The sequence below is a fragment of the Geotrypetes seraphini genome, chromosome 5, assembly GCF_902459505.1.
Source record: "Geotrypetes seraphini chromosome 5, aGeoSer1.1, whole genome shotgun sequence".
In the NCBI taxonomy this organism is placed as follows: Eukaryota; Metazoa; Chordata; class Amphibia; order Gymnophiona; family Dermophiidae; genus Geotrypetes; species Geotrypetes seraphini.
In genome coordinates this window covers 95,481,306-95,499,314 of record NC_047088.1, presented here as the reverse complement: position 1 = coordinate 95,499,314, position 18,009 = coordinate 95,481,306, and the positions used below count along the sequence as shown (strand labels likewise).

The 18,009-nt window shown below is 40.9% G+C and overlaps 1 protein-coding gene and 1 long non-coding RNA gene across 2 annotated transcripts in view; one reads left to right on the top strand and one right to left on the bottom strand.

Annotated features, from left to right (window-relative positions):
- The window catches only part of GDPD3 (glycerophosphodiester phosphodiesterase domain containing 3), a 112,103-nt gene that overhangs the window by 87,875 nt on the left and 6,219 nt on the right, over positions 1-18,009 (bottom strand). The gene's annotated exons all lie outside the window — the stretch shown is intronic.
- The window catches only part of LOC117360694, a 135,120-nt gene that overhangs the window by 116,932 nt on the left and 179 nt on the right, over positions 1-18,009 (top strand). Inside the window, exon 3 of the long non-coding RNA XR_004539490.1 lies at positions 470-557. This is a non-coding gene — a long non-coding RNA (uncharacterized LOC117360694). The remainder of the gene's footprint in view (positions 1-469; positions 558-18,009) is intronic.

Sequence of the window (18,009 nt, the reverse complement as noted above, 5' to 3'; positions counted from 1 at the left end):
AAGAGACAGTAAAAAGAAAAAATTTACAATTTGGTGAATAACCAAGTGTTTAAATGTTTACGGAAGATTTGAAGAGAGCCTAATTCTCTCAGGCACAAAGGGCTATTATTCCATAGTTCAGTTAGTTTAAAGAAAAGAGTCTTCCCCATTTATACTTGCTTTCAGCAGGTGTATGGCGGCCAGAAGTGAGACTGAGTGCTATTTTATAAAGGGCACGCTTCCTTTCTAGAATTCCTTCTTTTTTGACTAGCTTTTGGAGGCCAGAATCTCTTTCGTCAGCACATCAGTCCTTAACATTCATATTCTTGGCTCCTGTTTTGGACCAACAAGAGACAGATATGTGCTCCTTTAATTCTTGGCCTCTGAAAGCTGGTCAAAATTGTATTAAGTTAGTACAATAAAATAGTAACTTATTATCCATTTTTTGTTTTATGTTTCCTTATTCATTCTTTCTCTCATCCCCCTGCAGCTGAGACTGGAGCTTGTCTGTACCTGCTCAATTCTGCAGATAGTGCCAGTAAAGAGTGGGTGTGGTCAGTTCAGGTATCAGAAACAAGGTGAGGTTTTCCACACCCAGCATGGGAATTTCTGACCAGATAAAATGCATTTCCTGATTTCCTTCCCCTTTTCACATTATTATCTTTCTTCTGATATGCATGTGTTACAAGTTGTCCAGAATTCTGTTATTCAAGCATTATATGGAATTGGGAAGTATGAACGTGTTACCTCATATTTTGTATCATTGTATTGGTTGACTATGAAATATGGAGTCAAGTATAAATTGCTATTGTTGGTTTTCTGAAGTGTGCATCATCTATCACCAAAATACCTGCAGGATTGTGTTATGCCCTTTGTGCCCTCTCAATAATAGTGCCAAACACTATTATGTAGGCACCGTTTATAGAATTTAGCCCTATGGGGATAATTCTATAACAGTACTGGCTTGTTCAGTAGCTTGTTTGGTATGCTGAGAATTGAGCTGGAGGCAGCATTTAGGAATAAATTTAATGGGGCTTCTGGTAGGCAATAGGGATTTCAAAGGCAACAAACTAAGTGAAGGTGCATAGGTTCAAGGAAGACAACCGAGTGTACAGCCTCTCTAGTTACCTGACCAGTAAACAATACACTGGCACACATGGGGTTGGGGGAGAATCAGTACATGAGAATTAGTAATTGCCTCTGATGAGGCTCCAGTGTACAGTAGTCTTCAAGAACATCCGTGGGCTAGATCCAGAAGCCAGAGCTCATTCTTTCCCCATAGGTGTGGCTTCTGAGGTAGCGTGCTGGAGATAGCCATGGGTCACCATTTAGAGGATTGGAAGATGGACAGCTTCAGTCTATGCATTATACTGCTGGGACAAGCAGGAGGCTCATCTGATAACATTATATAAGTTGTTTCTGTACAGATGCAACACCACTGAGGGACATATGGATTGTGGGTCACTCATTTTACTGTTATAGGGCTGCATCGGCAGTTAGCTCCAAGAGGAATGAGAGTGGCTTGGCATGAGAGGTATGGCATGCATTGGAACGAGCTGCTTCCTATGATGACAAGACTGAAAATCATTCATCTTGGAGGGAACGTTTTCAGCAATGACAGTGCTAATAAAAAGATAGAGACTTCATCTTATATGCTGCCTCTCTTTTGTAACATTTCTATAAATGGATGCGATACCTCAGCAGGCATGGGGCACTGGGAAGGCAGAAAAGGGCTACAGCCCATCAAGTCTGCCCACTCTGCTTACCCACCCCCTGTCTATGCCCTAATGACCCAATTTCCTTATCTTGACCCTCATAGGGATCCCACATGGGTATCCCATTTATTCTTAAAGTCTGGCACGCTGTCTGCCTCGATCATCTACACTGGAAGCTTGTTCCAATGATCAACCACTCTCTCTGTGAAGAAATACTTTCTGGTGTCGCCATGAAATTTTCCGCCCCTGAGTTTGAGCGGGTGCCCTCTTTTGGCCGAGGGTCCCTTGAGAAAGAAAATATCATCTTCCACTTCGACACGTCCCGTGAGGTACTTAAATGTTTCGATCATGTCTCCCCTCTCCCTACGTTCCTCGAGAGTGTAGAGCTGCAATTTGTTCAGTCTCTCTTCGTACGAGAGACCCTTGAGCCCCGAGATCATCCTGGTGGCCGTCCGTTGAACCGATTCAATTCTGCGCACATCTTTACTGTAATGTGGCCTCCAGAATTGCACACAGTACTCCAGATGAGGTCTCATCATGGCCCTGTACAACGGCATTATGACTTCCATGCTGATGGTGTTCACTTGTCTAGGAATGATATATTTAACATGACATTGTAGGATGCAATTTGGAGGAAGGTGGAACCATTATAATAATAATAATAATTAATTTTCTTGTATAACGCCCTGCCAGTAGGTCTGGGCGGTTCACAGCAAGAGAAACTGAGACATTTCAGTGAAAAAATACAATACAGAAAATATATTACTACTTTAAATACAACATGAGTAAAAACCAATTCAATTAAAATACAAATTCCTAGATAAAATAGACCATCATTGATATGTTATTAAAAAAAGTTAACATTTTTGCTTATCAAATACGTAAGTTTTCAATAATTTCCTAAATTTAAGGTAAGAGTGGGATTGGGTAATCATAGGGCACATCCAGGAATTATGAGCTTAATGTTGGGGGACTAGGGCAAGGACACCACTTTCCCTGGGTCAACTCTGTCCTTGGGGTACACTCAACCAGTCTGGGTTTCAGGATATCCACAATGAATATGAGTGAAATAGATTTGCATAATAAACAAGCAGTGCATGAAAACGTTTCATGCATATACATTGTACACATCCTGAAATCATGGCTGGCTGGGTGTACCTTGAGGATTGGGTTGAGAAGTATTGCCATTGGCGGGGAACGAAGGCCGCAATCCAGTCGGGTTTTCAAGATTTCCCTAACAAATATGCATTAGATATATTTGTATGCAAAGAGATCTCATGCATATTCATTGGGGGAATCCTGGAAACCTGTCTGAATTGCAGCCTTCGTTCCCCACCCCTGCCCATAGGCTGTGGCAGATTCTAAACCAGTCAACTTGACCTAGGGAAAGGGGGAGGAAATACAGCAAATGTTGTAGTAAAAGGAAAGATGGGAGGTAAATTACCACCCCTGAAAGCTGGGTGGAGGTGTGGGCTGGTACTGGAGAGCTGTACCAACCATAATATCAGGCTTGCTAGTTCTGTACAGTAGGCCGACAGCTAGAAAGATATTAGCTTAGAACTACAATAGACTTAGGATATGATTTCACGGGTATAAACAAAACTGTTACCTTGTACACCAGAGCCCTATGTATGACTGGTTATTAAATGTGTAGTGGAGAGCAGAGGGAGCAAAATGATTGCCTAAGTTACAGGATGCTGCAGGGAAGTATGTGCCTGGAATCAGCATGAGACCATATCTAGTACTTTTTCACAGAGCAGCTATTTAAGCCCGTCACCATAGGCGGGACTGGGAGGTAGTTCATGAAACCATATACATTAATGGTTTTGGAAATATATAAATAGGTTGGCCCTTAATATTGAAAAAACAAAAACGATGCTTTTCCCATGGAAAGAAACTCCTAAACTTATTGCCCCTATCACTATAAAAAATATTCCCTTGCAATTAGTTAATACCATTAAAATCCTAGGAGTTATATTTGATAGTAAATTAACTTTTCATGAACACATCGGTAGTATCGTCAAATCATCATTCTATAGACTCTGTCAAATTCGCTCCCTTTCACAATATCTTTGTTCTAAATCACTAAATATCCTTATCCACTCCTTAGTAATCTCTAAAATCGATTACTGCAATACCCTTTTTAAAGGAATTGCACAAAATGAAATAAGACGGCTTCAAATCATACAAAATACTTCCATTAAACTTATAACAAAGAAAAAAAAATGTGACCACGTAACACCACTTCTCAAAAACGTTCACTGGCTTCCGGTATCGCACAGAATAACGTATAAAATATGCCTACTCACCTTTAAAGCAATACTTTTTAAAACACCTGCATTTATTTTTAAATCATTGATCCCTTACTCCACAAACAGAATATTGCGGTCAAACGAACAGCATTTACTGACAATTCCATCTCTAAAGATCATTAATACCAGAAGACAATTTATCTTCTCAGTTACTGCCCCACAAATCTGGAACTCTCTGCCAATTTATTTAAGAGAAGAACATAATATTGATAAATTCAAGACCAATTTAAAAACATTCCTTTTCAAAGACGCTTTTGATTAATAAGTCTTACTCTGACTTCATTAATGCTGTATTTGACCATTCATTTTAATCCCCAACCTTGTGTTTTTGCCTGACCTCCTTTTCTATAATATTTTGTAGTTCAAATCCCCTTTTCCTCTTACTCGTGTTTTGTTAAGTTTGATATAGTCTAGTTTATTTTAATGTTATGTTTAAATTAATGTTTTATTTTTTAATATTGTAATTTTAATTGTTTCTCTTTATATATGTTCATCGCTTTGAAGTAAGATTAAGCGATTAATCAAAAATTTTAATAAACTTGAAACTTGAAGTCATAAGGGAGCAACTTGCCCTGGAAACTCAAGCCAAACTGTCTTGTCTACTTCAGTCAGGTAGCAGGGCCTGGGACAAGAACACACTCTGCTCCAATAAGAGATGGATGAGAAAAGTGGTTATCTGCTTCTGTAAACTGATCTGGAAGTTCTCACACCTAGCTCAGAATTAACCCAGGTACAGTGTGGAAGTGGCCACATGGAAAGCTTGCTTTTTTTTTTTTACCAAGCTGCCCAAACCAGCAGGATGTCTGAACTCTAGAGTTGGAGACAAAATAAATGTGTGGGGGAGTCCTTGTGTATCTGAACAGAGGAAAAGTGTAGTTACTTACCTGTAACGTAGGTTCTCCATGGGCAGCAGGATAGTCAGCCACACTGCAGAAACTATAATTAACCCCAAATGTTCTTTTGACTACTATTCATCTTAATATCTGTTCCTGATATTTGATCCCATAGGATTGCTATTAAATTTAGAGTCATAGTAACTTGCATGAAGTACCTGGATGGAGTAGACATTTTTATGAACACTCCTGTACCGAATGGTAAGAATGAAGGCCTTGAAGCCAATTCTCCCTCCTACCCCATAGGACCATTATCTTATCATCTGTGCTTGCCCTAGAGATTGCCCTTAGGTGTCTTCCTAGGAATCCCTACACAGTGCTACAATGGTTCACCTCTTATTTTTCCAGCTATTCATGATTATTTAACTAGAATAATGAACTGTCAAATCAGAAGTAACTCAGGATCACTCACTCTCTGCTATCTCCAACTCTTTTCAATATGTATCTGGTTCCCCTAACAAACTTGTTGGACACCTGTTAGACATCTTTGCAGACGACATCCAACTGTTTGTAATCATTGAAAAAAAAAAAAAAAAATCAGGAACAGGTGTTATCTGATTTTAATGCCAAATTGGATCAGTTATGTAACTGGCTTGCAGAGAATCATCTAGTTTTAAATGAGGAAAAGTCCACAGCAATGTGAATTTCTCATAGCAACTCACGACTTGAGAACATCACCAGAGATAGGTGGTAAACTGCTATCTCTCCAGTCTGAAATCACAATGCCGGGGGTGCGTTGTGATTCAGAAATTAGTTTTAAACCTCAAGTAAATCATGTTATAATAGTCTCAAATGAAAAAAACTTGATTTTGCAGCAATTAAAGCCAGTTCTGACAACAGAGGATCTCATTAAACTAGCCATTTAGACTATTGTGATATGCTGTTTTTAGGTTCAAGTCAGGTCAATTTGCATCATCCACATCCGATTCAAAGCACAGCTACCAGACTTATAACAGGCATGCATAAAAATGAAAACATCACACCAGTCTTGTTCAAACGGCACTGGCTACCTGTAGCTCAGGAGTGTCAAAGTCCCTCCTCGAGGGCCGCAAAGCAGTCGGGTTTTCAGGATTTCCCCAATGAATATGCATGAGATCTATTAGCATACCATGAAAGCAGTTCATGCAAATAGATGTCATGTAATGTAGTGCTGAGCACTACCTGTTCTGCACCTGGCAGCCTTGCACTAGTTTAAAATGTGTTCAATGTATCCCCTCTCTCTATGGGACTCTATGCTGCAGTCAGTGTACAAGCTTACCTGTATAAGCTTTTTTTCTAGTGATCTTTCTCCTAAGACTCCCTTACTTTTCCTCACATCTAAGCTTGACTCTTTATTTCACTGCTATATTTCCTGGTCTGTTCTACAGTCTTTGCTCTGATGTCTAATGGGTCTGCAAAGATATGACCTCACTTTCTTACCTGTTGCCAAGCTTTGTCCCTATTGGTCTTTTCTCTTCCCTCCCCTGCTTTCTGGGTACTCCTTGAGAATCTTTTGTCTTCAGAACTCAGTCACAGTTTTGCTTCCATCTTGAACATGTGGCTGTATCCCCAGCAAAGTACCAGTATTTTCACCTTAAGCTATCCAACCACATGCAAGAATAACTCAGCTTTTCAACTCTGAAACTTGGAGCACCTTTTTGCCTAACTTTTTGCTCATCCTCCATTCTTCAAATCTACATCTTCTGCAGCTGCAACATCTAGGAGATTCTCCAATTGTGAGTACATCTACCTTATTTACAGTATTCAACAAAATATATTTCAAAAAAATTTAAGGTCTGCCTGTGTTTGGGTTGGTGTACTAAGGTTTTACTATCTGTATAATTTAGCCAGGACAGGAAGCTAAACCAGGGCAGAACAGGACCCTATCCTGCCCATGCACCTCCCACATCCACACCCCCTTGCAATTGCTCTCTAAAGAACATGTACACTAAGATTAGAGAACATAGACTAAGTTCAGTTATGCACTAACTGCACATTAGTGTCAATTGACTCCAATTCTCATCAGTTATTGGTTGTTAGCATCAATTACCAGCTAATTTGTCAATTAACTTACATAACTGGAGGTATTCTATAATTTGCATATTCAATTTTGTACACTAAGCATAAATTTGTGCATAGTATACTACTACTACTACAGTATACGCATAAAGAGAGCTGAAGCAAGAGTTGCAAGATCCATGTGCATTCAAAGAGAAACCCCCCCAAAATCCTTTTCCTCCAAGCTCTGATAAACTGACTAATAGGTAGGCTTATCTTGAGGTGATAAGAATCATGCTTCATCATCTTTCCATAGAAAGAACTCATCATCCAAATAGCTTTTCCACAACTGAATAGATGTAAACCAATGTGAATTATACAAATAGGTTTCCTCAAAATTGGTCAAAACCTTTTTGATGAGTTTGTCTTCATTAGTTATCACACACAATTATAGGTATACATAGAGCCTACAGCCTGGGTAGGCCTGCTCTTACCACTGGAAGCCAAGCAGCATCTGGCCTAGCTAGTTCCTGGATGGGAGAGCGCCCAGGACTACCAGATGCTGTAGGCTGAGGGGCCCCATGCTGGGCAGCAGCAACACAATGGAGCCACACACTGCACAGAAGGCAATGGTAAATCACTGCTGTACTGACATGAAACATCACAGAGTGGATTCCTCATTGTGCATGTTGCTAAGATCCATCCATATGCATGTAGTTCTGGCATCCCAACCACCCATATAGAAGGCTCTGGCCAGCTCCTGGGTGAGGGTATGGTTTTTATTTAACCTACCCACACCAGGGCTCACACACAAAAAAAGTTGAAATATATACACTGTAAGTCACTAATAGACTCTCAGTTCTTATCAAGATTGGGCACAGGCCAGGGCCATCTAACTCAGGTAAGCCAGAGGATGGGCAATTCCAGGGTTTCACTCACCCCACTCAAATTCCTCACTCTCCCTTCTGACAAAATGGCAGGTCAGTCTGAGGTGTAAATGAACCAAACTGGAACTTTTATTGAATGTAATTGTAGAACAGACTTCAACTATTTACAGTGATCTCAGCATGAAGGCAGAAACTTTGAGATTTCTCCCTGTGACATCCAATTCACCCTGGTTTGACTATTTACAGTAAATTCAGCATGAAGGCAGACATATTGGTTCCATCAACAGATTTCTCCATCACTTCCAATCATAGGCAGTGGAACGCTTTTTTGTTTGGGGGGGCCTGCAAGCTCCACCTCAGATCCCACCTAAGCTCTGCCCCAGACCCCACCCCATAGTACTAATTGTAATACCATTTTTTCCATATATACACACAATATAATCTTATCTACTATAATAAAATGCTAAGCACGCATGCGCACTCTTACCTGCGTGATCCGTGATCCATAGGTCCCTGGCTGCCAGGAGTGCGCATGTGCACTTACCTGTGCCAGTGGCCGTCAGACAAATTGAAAAGCGATGGCCTCCCTGCTCTCCACCTCGTGCAGTCCTCCATCCAGGAAATACGGACATACCGGCCGATGTTTCCTTTTAACTTATAAGATGCTGCGGCAGCCCCTCTAATGAGCCGCTCCTGCATCGGAGAAGGATTCTGACACAGGCAGTGATCATGAGAGGAGCTGCCAGAAAGTTGAGCAAATAAACTACAAAAAGGCAGAAGTAGTCAAGGGGTTCAGGGAGTAGACGCTCAAGGTCAAATACCTGTACACAAACGCATTTTTTTCTCTTTCTTCTTTTTGAGCAAAAGTTGAGCAAGCAGAGGGGACCGCGGGAAGGAAAGGGAAGGGGGGGGAGGCGGCGGCAAGGGACTAAGGGAGCCATGACGCTATCCTGTCGCCTCCCAGACAAAATCTACTTCTCCCGTGGCCCGGAAGACCTACCCGACAACCCCGGACACCAAGCTCAACCAGCTCCCCGTGGCCCAGCAGAGGCCCTGCGCCATAGTGCATTGGCACCCGATGCACAAGTCAGCTGCCCCAGAGCCCAAATACCACCAATGCAAGACAAAAATAGGGAAGGTAAAAGGGGAAATGGGAGCCTGAATATGGGTAGGTAAAAGGTAGGGAGAAGGGCTACTGTTTGACAGGGGGAACTGGGAAAGGGTACTACTGGAAAGGGGGGAGGTAAAAGCAAGGAAAACGGGCTACTGCTAGACAGGAGGAGCAGGGAAGGGTGCTGCTGGACAGGGGGGGGGGGAGAGACAGAAAAAGAGAAAGAAAGAAAAGAAAAGCCTAAGTCTACACATCTATTCTAGCACCCGTTAATGTAACGGGCTAAAAAACTAGTTAATACATAATGATTAACCACAAAATTAAACTACACAAAGCACACTGTATGTTTCTCAACATTCATTCCTACCAGAACACCTGGCCTTGGTCACACATGCAGATAACTCTTATGCAAATATAGAACCACAAACTAAAAGTACTAATATATACAAACAAAACCCTAAGATGCAAGACTCTGCATGTAGTACAACCCCCAGAGAAATAGAAACAAATGCATTTCTTCTTGAACAATGGAAAATATATACAGCAGATGTAATTTCTCATAACTGACAATTCAATCACTAAATTGAAAATAAAATAATTTTCCCTCCTTTTATTGCCTGGTGATTTTGGTTTTCAAACCATCTTTCGCAGTCTCTAGCTGCACATCCTTCTGTCTGTGCTCTTAACTGTGTATCCAAGGCCACCTTATCCATTTGCTATTTTTCTTTCCTTCACTTTCTGCCATACATCTATCTTGCAAAATAGAACAAAACACAAAAGACCCCCCTCTCATCAATACTGGGCAAATTTATCCAGTAATATCATCATATAACATTTAAAGACTTTTAAATAATTAAATGTGCTCATAAGCTCTTCAGCAAGGCGCCACAGCAGCGGTACAATGTCGCTGGAAAGGTGCTTGAATTTTAATCATAACACATTGCATGGAGCAAGGATTCTCGCTTCTACTGGAGTGGCAAATGTTATGGCTCTACAAAAGCTGTTTAACAGTAGACCACTTATCTGAAAAGGTCAGTTCATGGCTCCAACACAGTCTGTGTATTGCTACGCTACATCAGGAAGCCGGAAGGATGAGCTTTTTATATTGATTTTATTTGCAGTGTGCAGTGCCTGAGTCCTTTGGTCTACACACTTGATGTTGAAAAAAGACGTCTTATTTCAACATCAAGTGTACCACTGTACCGCTGTTGTGGCGCCTTGCTGAAGAACTTAAGAGCACATTTAAATATTTAAAAGCCTTTAAATGTTATATGATGATATTACTGGAGAAATTTGCCCAGTATTGATGAGAGGGGGGGTCTTTTGTGGTTTTTTTCTATTTTGAAAGTATTGACCCTTCAAGTGGACTGTAATTAAAATCCCCAGTATGTTTACCTACATCTATCTTTAGCATTAACTTTTAAAATTCAACTTTCTTCATTTTTCTGCTTTCTTCTCAAAATCTACTTTTCCATGCCTTCCCTTCCCATCTATCCATGTGTACCATCTCCTCCATCTTTCTTCTCCCCTATTCCCATCTATCCATAAGGAGCATTTTTTCTTATCTCTTCCCTGTCACACCCATTGCTGGACACCATCTCCTCCTTCTGTCTCCCCATTCCCCTCCATCCGTATGCACCATCTCATTCTTCTCCCATGGTCAGACATCTGTCTTCCCCCTTCCTCCTTCATATGGTCTGGCATCTCTCTCCTCTCCCATGATCTGGCTTCTCTCTCTCCTTCCCTCCCTTTTCCCAAGGTCCAACATCTCTCTCCTCTCCTTTCTGCAGTCTGGTATATCTCTCTCCCCTCCTTCCTTTCTGTGGTATGGCATCTCTCTCTCTCCCCCCTTTCCATTCCAGTGGTCTGACATCTCTCCCTTCTTTGGGTCATCACTCCACCATTATCATGTCCCACAATTCTCCTTCTTTCTTCCTTTCCCCATGTACATAATCTCTCTTTCCCTCTCACACCACACACCTATATCCAATTATCCGTTCCTTTTTCCTCCCCCACTGACAGCATTTCTTTCTCTCCCTTCCCAAACCCGTGCATTTGTCCTTCCCAACCCTCTCCCAGCTCCCTGGGCATCTGTCCTCCCTGCCTTCCCAACTCCCTACCCCTGCACCCATCCACCCTCCCTTGCTCTCTCTGCACCCTGCTCCGTCCTCCTACCTCCTCTGGCCAGGAGGTCCAGAGGTCCAGTGGTTAGGAGTGAGCTTTCCACACTCCTGCCCACTGCTAACCTGGTTGTTGTGGCTGGTTTCTTCTGCAGCTGAGCTGCAATGTGCAGGAGTGCACTTTGGCACTCATGCTCGGCATTCAGCGGTTTCTATGATTGGCTCCTGAAAATTCTCACGCTTCGTGAGAATTCATGGGAGCCAATCAAAGAAGTCACTGAGCGCCAAGCTGGAGCAAAGTGCGCTCCTGCTTATTGCCACTCACCAGTAGAAGAAACCAGCTGCGACTGACCCGGTTAGCAGTTGGCAGGGGTGCAGAAAGCTCGCTGCTGCCCGCTGCACCTCTGGACCACCAGGGATAAAAGTAGCACATAAAATTGGCAATTATGGGGGAGGCCATGGCCCCTGTGGCCTCCCCTTTTCCGAAACCCATGCTTCCAATTCACAGCTGGTTTGATTACACCAGTTTATTCTCCAGTTCCCTCCCAAATGACTCTGGGAGTCACCCTCAGTCTTAGGGCTTTGGCAGGAGAAAGGAACAACCAAAAAGCCAGGACTATGCTCTGCATGCCCCTTTTATACACGTCCATCTCCCACTAGGAAGAGGGGGACTTCCTACTTCTCCCACAGGTCTTTTCTAGCTAGGGTTGCCAGATTTTCCAATTGGAAAATCCAGACCCCTAGATCCGCCCTGTAATGCCCTAATCCCGCCCCCAGTCCTTCCCTAGCCCCGCCCTTGCTGCCTGCTCTTGTCTGGCAGGGAGGAGGTCCGCACATGCACAGATGCCACGTGATAACATCACTTGCGTGTGACACCATCGCGTGGCATCTATGGACTTCTCCAGATTTAAGGAGGCTTTCCAAAACCCGAACAAAGTGCCTCAAAAGGAGGACATCTAGAAATCCAGGGAATCTAGATGTCTGGTAACCCTATATCTAGCTATAGTCAAAAATTCAGTGACCACCTGAAAAATCCACTACCACTGCTTTTACAGCAGAGGCATTTTTCAGGGGGGGTCATATATATATGTTTTACACAGACCACAGGTATGGCCGTGGGAGCCTTGCTAGCTCCTTCAGTAACCACATTATGGGCTTCTTTTACAAAGCCACAGTAGCATGCTGCCGCAGTAAATATACTGAAGCCCATTCAATTAGCGAATGACATGGTGACAAGATTCATCACCGATACCATCCCCATGTCATTCTTTAAGGAGAGAGGGACGAGTCAGAGTATGAATGGACACAACCACTGATCCTCAAGCCTTGCATTGAAGAATGTTGGTGTAGAAGGACTGAGGTTGAAATAGACACTAAAGAATGACACTGGATGGTTTCTTGCGGTTATCCGTGGGGACAGGAACGGTGATGAATTTTGTCACCATGTCATTCTCTACATTCAATTGCTATGGGCTTGGGTGCATTTACTGCAGCATCACTACTGCAAGCTACAAAAAGGGGCCCTAGATGTGGCCAATTTTGAGAAAACCCATTTGTATAGTTAGTTCACAGTGGTTTATATACGATATTTGTTTGTGGAAAAGATATTTTGATAATGTTTTCTTTCTGTGGGAAGATGAAGCACGACTACAAGAATTTATCCAATAGTTAAACTCCTTGAATCATAATCTTCAATTTTCAATGACATATAGCAAGGAGCAGTTGGACTTTTTGGATGTAGCTTAAAAGCCACTATATTACAGTTTGAGTTTGCACTCTTATTGCCTCAAGATGAGTCTACAGATTGTCCAAAACATCTTAAGCAGAAAAGGGTCACCTGCCCAGTAGCAGCTGTAACTGTGTAGAGATGCTCTCAAAGGAACATTTTTATAAAGGCTCAGGTCAGGTTCAAGGTTTACTTTATCTGATACATTACTAATATACTGAAATCTAAGCAGTTTACAACATATTAAAAATGGAGAAAATAAGTAAAGTGTAATAAAAATAGCTAAAATGAATAATAAAACATTAATCAAACAATATACAATAAAATGTAACTAGACAGAGACAAAAGGGAGAAACAGGGAAAAAAAGCACAATTTCTAGAAGTAAGCAAATAGAGGAAAAAACAAAAGGAAAGAGAAAATAAGACAACCAGAGTGGAGGCGGGGCTTGTCCGACATGGCGACCAGACGCGCTAACTGAGTGCTCTCCGAGGTGGCAGGCTACTTACAGTGACAACATTCCTCTCAGTGATCTAAATCATTGCAATCTAATTTCGGAGTGTCTTCTCACTTTTACAACTTTACCATGTCACTCTCCAAAAGCAGCAAAGGAGAGCAATCGCCGACTGCAACCCCCAGTGGCAAAAGGCCTAAACATGAGGCTCCTTCGCCTGAAAAACAACCGTCGAAAACAGTGGATTCACAACTAGAATTACTCCTTACTGAGATGCGTGCCTTTAAAAATATCATGACAAAACAGGTGGAAGAATCACAATTAATTCGGGTGGAAATTGAAGCCATAAACTCGCAATTCACCGACGCTAGGCACAGATTAGATGCGCTGGAATCTTTTCAAGCAGCACATGTTCAAAATGTCTCCCTTATCCCTAAGCACGACCGGGATATTACAGCTTTAAAAGCGGATCTGGAAGACCTCTCGAACCGGAGCCGTCGGAACAATGTAAGAATCTTGGGAATTCCATAATCAGCCGAGGGAACGGATGCACGGGCATTTCTAACATCTTTGCTTCCTTCCTTGCTGGATCTAAAATTTGACATACCATTAGAACTGGAGAGGGCGCATCGTGTTCCATCGCGTATAAATCCTGTTCAAAAAGCGCCTCGTCCCATCGTAGCGAAAGTACTGAGATACCAACATGCGCTACAGATTCTCTTAGCTGGCAAAGAGAAGAAGCAGATTCTTTACCAGGGAAAAAAAATTCTCCTGGTACCAGATTTGGCGAAATCCACAGCGGCCTGAAGAAAAGCTTTTCTGCAGCAGAGACAGGATCTGAAGGACATTGGTGCCCGATTTGGCCTACTTTATCCGGCCAAAATGCTGGTCACACATCATAATAAAACTTCCACCTATTTAGATCCGGTTGAGTTACAGAAATACATTGATTCTATTAAGATGCAATGAGTTTATTTTGGTGATTATTGTTCACCTGTATGCTTTTGCTGTGATGTGAATGTTTTCTTAATATCATTATGTTTTACTTCCATGTTTCCTGCCGCTCTTGGAGAGCTCGGTTGGGGGCGCTGTTCGACCTCTATAGGTTTCCACCCCACCCGGTTTCACTTTAACTGGTTTCAAATGTCATCTCTCTGGCACTGTTTGCCTTGTTTTGAGATGACATTTTGGTTATTATATCAGTTCCAAAGGTTTCTCAATTCTTTTAGCATATCTGTGCTTCTATAATGATAATTTGTTTTTTCTACTTGATCTACTGTATGTTGTTTCCCTGATGTTCCATGACTAACTTACATATTCTCTCCTTTAACGTCAATGGTTTGAATCATTGCATCAAACGTAAAAAGGTGACCAATTATCTGCGTTCACTCAAGCCAAATATTATTATGTTCCAGGAAACACATCTCTCACATGCTGATAGCGCAAAAACTATGATTCCTGGTTATTCTACACCCTTTTTTTCTCCTGCATTGAGGGAAAAAAACAGGGTCTCGTTATACTTTAAATCATCTCTCCAGTACTCCATTATTGCTACTGAATCTGATTCAGAAGGTAGATGGTGTTTAGTTTATATGACTCTACATAATAGACCTATATTATTCTTAAATATATATGCCCCTGTGTCTGACATTCCTGATTTCTACCACTCCTTGCAAAACATTCTGTTGAAATATCCGAATGTTCCAATTGTTATAGGGGGAGATCATAATCAACCTCTTGATCTTCTTTTAGATAGAACATCCAAATGCAGACCGGCCAAGTCCAAGACTCTAGTAGAAATTAAAACCCTTATTAAAAATTTTAACCTTATTGATCCCTGGAGAACCTTACATCCAAAAGAACGTGAATGTACACACTTTTCAGCCCCTCACAATACTTATGCCAGATTAGATTATTTTTTAATATCCTCTTCTTTCTCAACAAACATCTCCAAAGCTATTAACCATTCTATAATAATTTCCGATCATGCTCCAATTTCGCTTTTTCTCTCAATCTCCTCGTTTCCATGTATCAAGCGTAACTGGAGACTTAATAGTGTTTTATCTGATGATTCAATTGTTACTAAATTAAAAGAATTCACTAATAACTTCTTTATCACTAATTCGGATCCTTCCATGTCACAAGCCACTATTTGGGAATCTTACAAAGCCACGGTACGGGGTGAACTCATTAGTCTTATGGCTTGGAAACGTAAACAATCCAATACCAATTGAATTCCCTCGAATCTGATATATCAAGTCTTGAATCCCAATTTTTTTCTGATCCTTCTGACATGATTTCGCATGCCCAACTAATGAAAAAGAAATATGAATATAATAACATAGCGTCTGCCTTAGCAAACAACGATATTTTCATTTTAAAATCTGGGCATTATATTGGAGGCAACAAGATGGGTAAGGCCCTAGCTCGTTATTTGAAAAAGAAAAATGAGACTCATCACATCTCCTCTATCACTAATTCCCACAATCAATCAATTACTGATTCATTGGGTATTAGTACGGAGTTTGAAAAATTTTACTCCGAATTATTCCAATCAGAATCGGAATCTTCACATGAAGAAATAACAAATTACTTAAATACAATTGCTCATCCAACTTTACCATCCCATCTCAAAGAGGAACTAGAGAGTCAGATAAACGTGCAGGAAATCCAATCCACAATCCGTACGCTTCCATCTAATAAATCTCCAGGCCCGGATGGCATTACTAATGAATTTTACAAAGTCTTATCCACACAACTCAGCCCCCACTTACTGAAATATTTCAATTATATACATTCACATCCCGATTTACAACGTAACTTCACGGAAGCCAACATAATAATATTCCCTAAACCAGACAGAGATCCCACCAAAGTGGGCAATTATAGACCAATATCTTTACTTAATTCGGATTATAAAATAGTTGCAAAAATTTTAGCTAACAGAATAAATAAAGTAATACATCTACTCATACCTCCTGACCAAGTAGGCTTTATCAAACAACGCTATATAGGAGACAATCTACGCATTTTTCACAATATCTCTGGGTGTGCAAAAGTATTAGCTGAACCTGTGGTAGGACTTGCAATAGACGCTGAAAAGGCATTCGATAGGGTCGAATGGCAGTTCCTACTACAGGTTCTTAAGTGGTTTCATTTTGGTGCAGATTTTGTGGCTTGGATACGCGCATTATACTGGAAACCACATTCTAGAATTTTAATCAATAACTCACTCTCTAATCCAATTCCTTTACATAGGGGAACAAGGCAAGGCTGCCCTCTTTCACCTCTCCTTTTTAATCTTTTGTTAGAACCCTTGATATCCACAATTAGACAATCCCCTTCCATACAAGGAATACCTTCAACACCCCAAGACGTTAAAATAGCAGCATATGCTGATGACATTATGCTTTTTCTTAAAAATCCTCAAGATTCTCTGTCTGCACTCATCCCCCTGACGGAAATATGCTCGTCTTTCTCAGGATATAAAGTAAATTGGAGCAAATCAGTCATCTTTCCGCTTAATGACCATGCTTCATACTCTGACATACAAAACTTTTCATTCTCATGGTCCACTTCGCCTATAAAATATCTTGGTGTATATGTTCATAAAGACCCTGAAGTTGTTATGGACTTCAATATCGCTAAATTGAAAGAAATGATAAATAATACCTTATCACAATGGTCTCCACTTTATATTACTTGGTGGGGTCGTATTTCCGCAATCAAAATGACTCTATCCCCTCAAATTCTATTTAAACTCATCATGTTTCCAAGCTTATGTAAACCACAATTGTACAAATGGATAGACAGTCAATTAACTTCTTTTATATGGCAGCATAAAAGACCTAAAATAGCGCTCAGCAAATTGAGAGCAGCAAAATCCCTAGGGGGGATAAATTTTCCTGATTTTTATAAATATCATTTAGCCTCCTTAGCCAAATATGGTTCCTACTGGATAACATATAGAGCATCAGATGATCCTTTTGTAATCCCTTCTTGGTTAAACTTGGAAGTTTCCATTAGTAAACCAATTCCTATATATGCTCTTCCTACTATGACTATGCCTAAATGTCTCAAGAATTTCCCTCTCTTCCCAGCAACTCATACTGCACTTCGAGCATTTGATAAGGTAGCAGTACATTCCATCTTTTCCCACATGGATATGACCTTCTGGAACAATATGTCATTGAAACTAAACAAACGATGTTTGAACTGGAAGAAATGGAAAGATGCAGGTGTGTGGCAAGTTCGGTCCCTTTATAATGGATCTGAGTTATTGCCCTTTTCCAAATTCTGTGAATCCTTTCCATCTCTCTCAACTAAGAAACATCAATGGTCAACTCTATACTCTCTTCTATCCAATATACAATTATCTGATACCTCGTCCATCTATATATGGAGTACTACGACTATAGATATAGGAAAAGCTATGTCATTTTATTATAAGATCTTAAGAGATTTCTATTATAAATCATCCCCGGCCATTGTTGACAAATGGTCCAAAGATTTAGATGGAGAGTTGACTGATACGGAATGGTGTAGATTATGGTCAAAAATTAACAGACCCTTATTATCAGCTAGTATGTCTCAATCACTTCTATTTGTAATGTGGAGAGCGATATGGACTCCTTATAAAAAGAAGAAAGCAAACCTCTCTACTGATGATAATTGCTGGCATTGCTTACAATCGCATGGATCGCTTAGTCACATGTTATTCTCATGTCCTCTTATTAAACCTTTTTGGATGCAGATTTGGTCCTTTGTATGTCATATTACTAAATGTACAGCTGATCTCTCCTTTGATATTATTGTTAAGCGCTCTCTTCATCCTTGC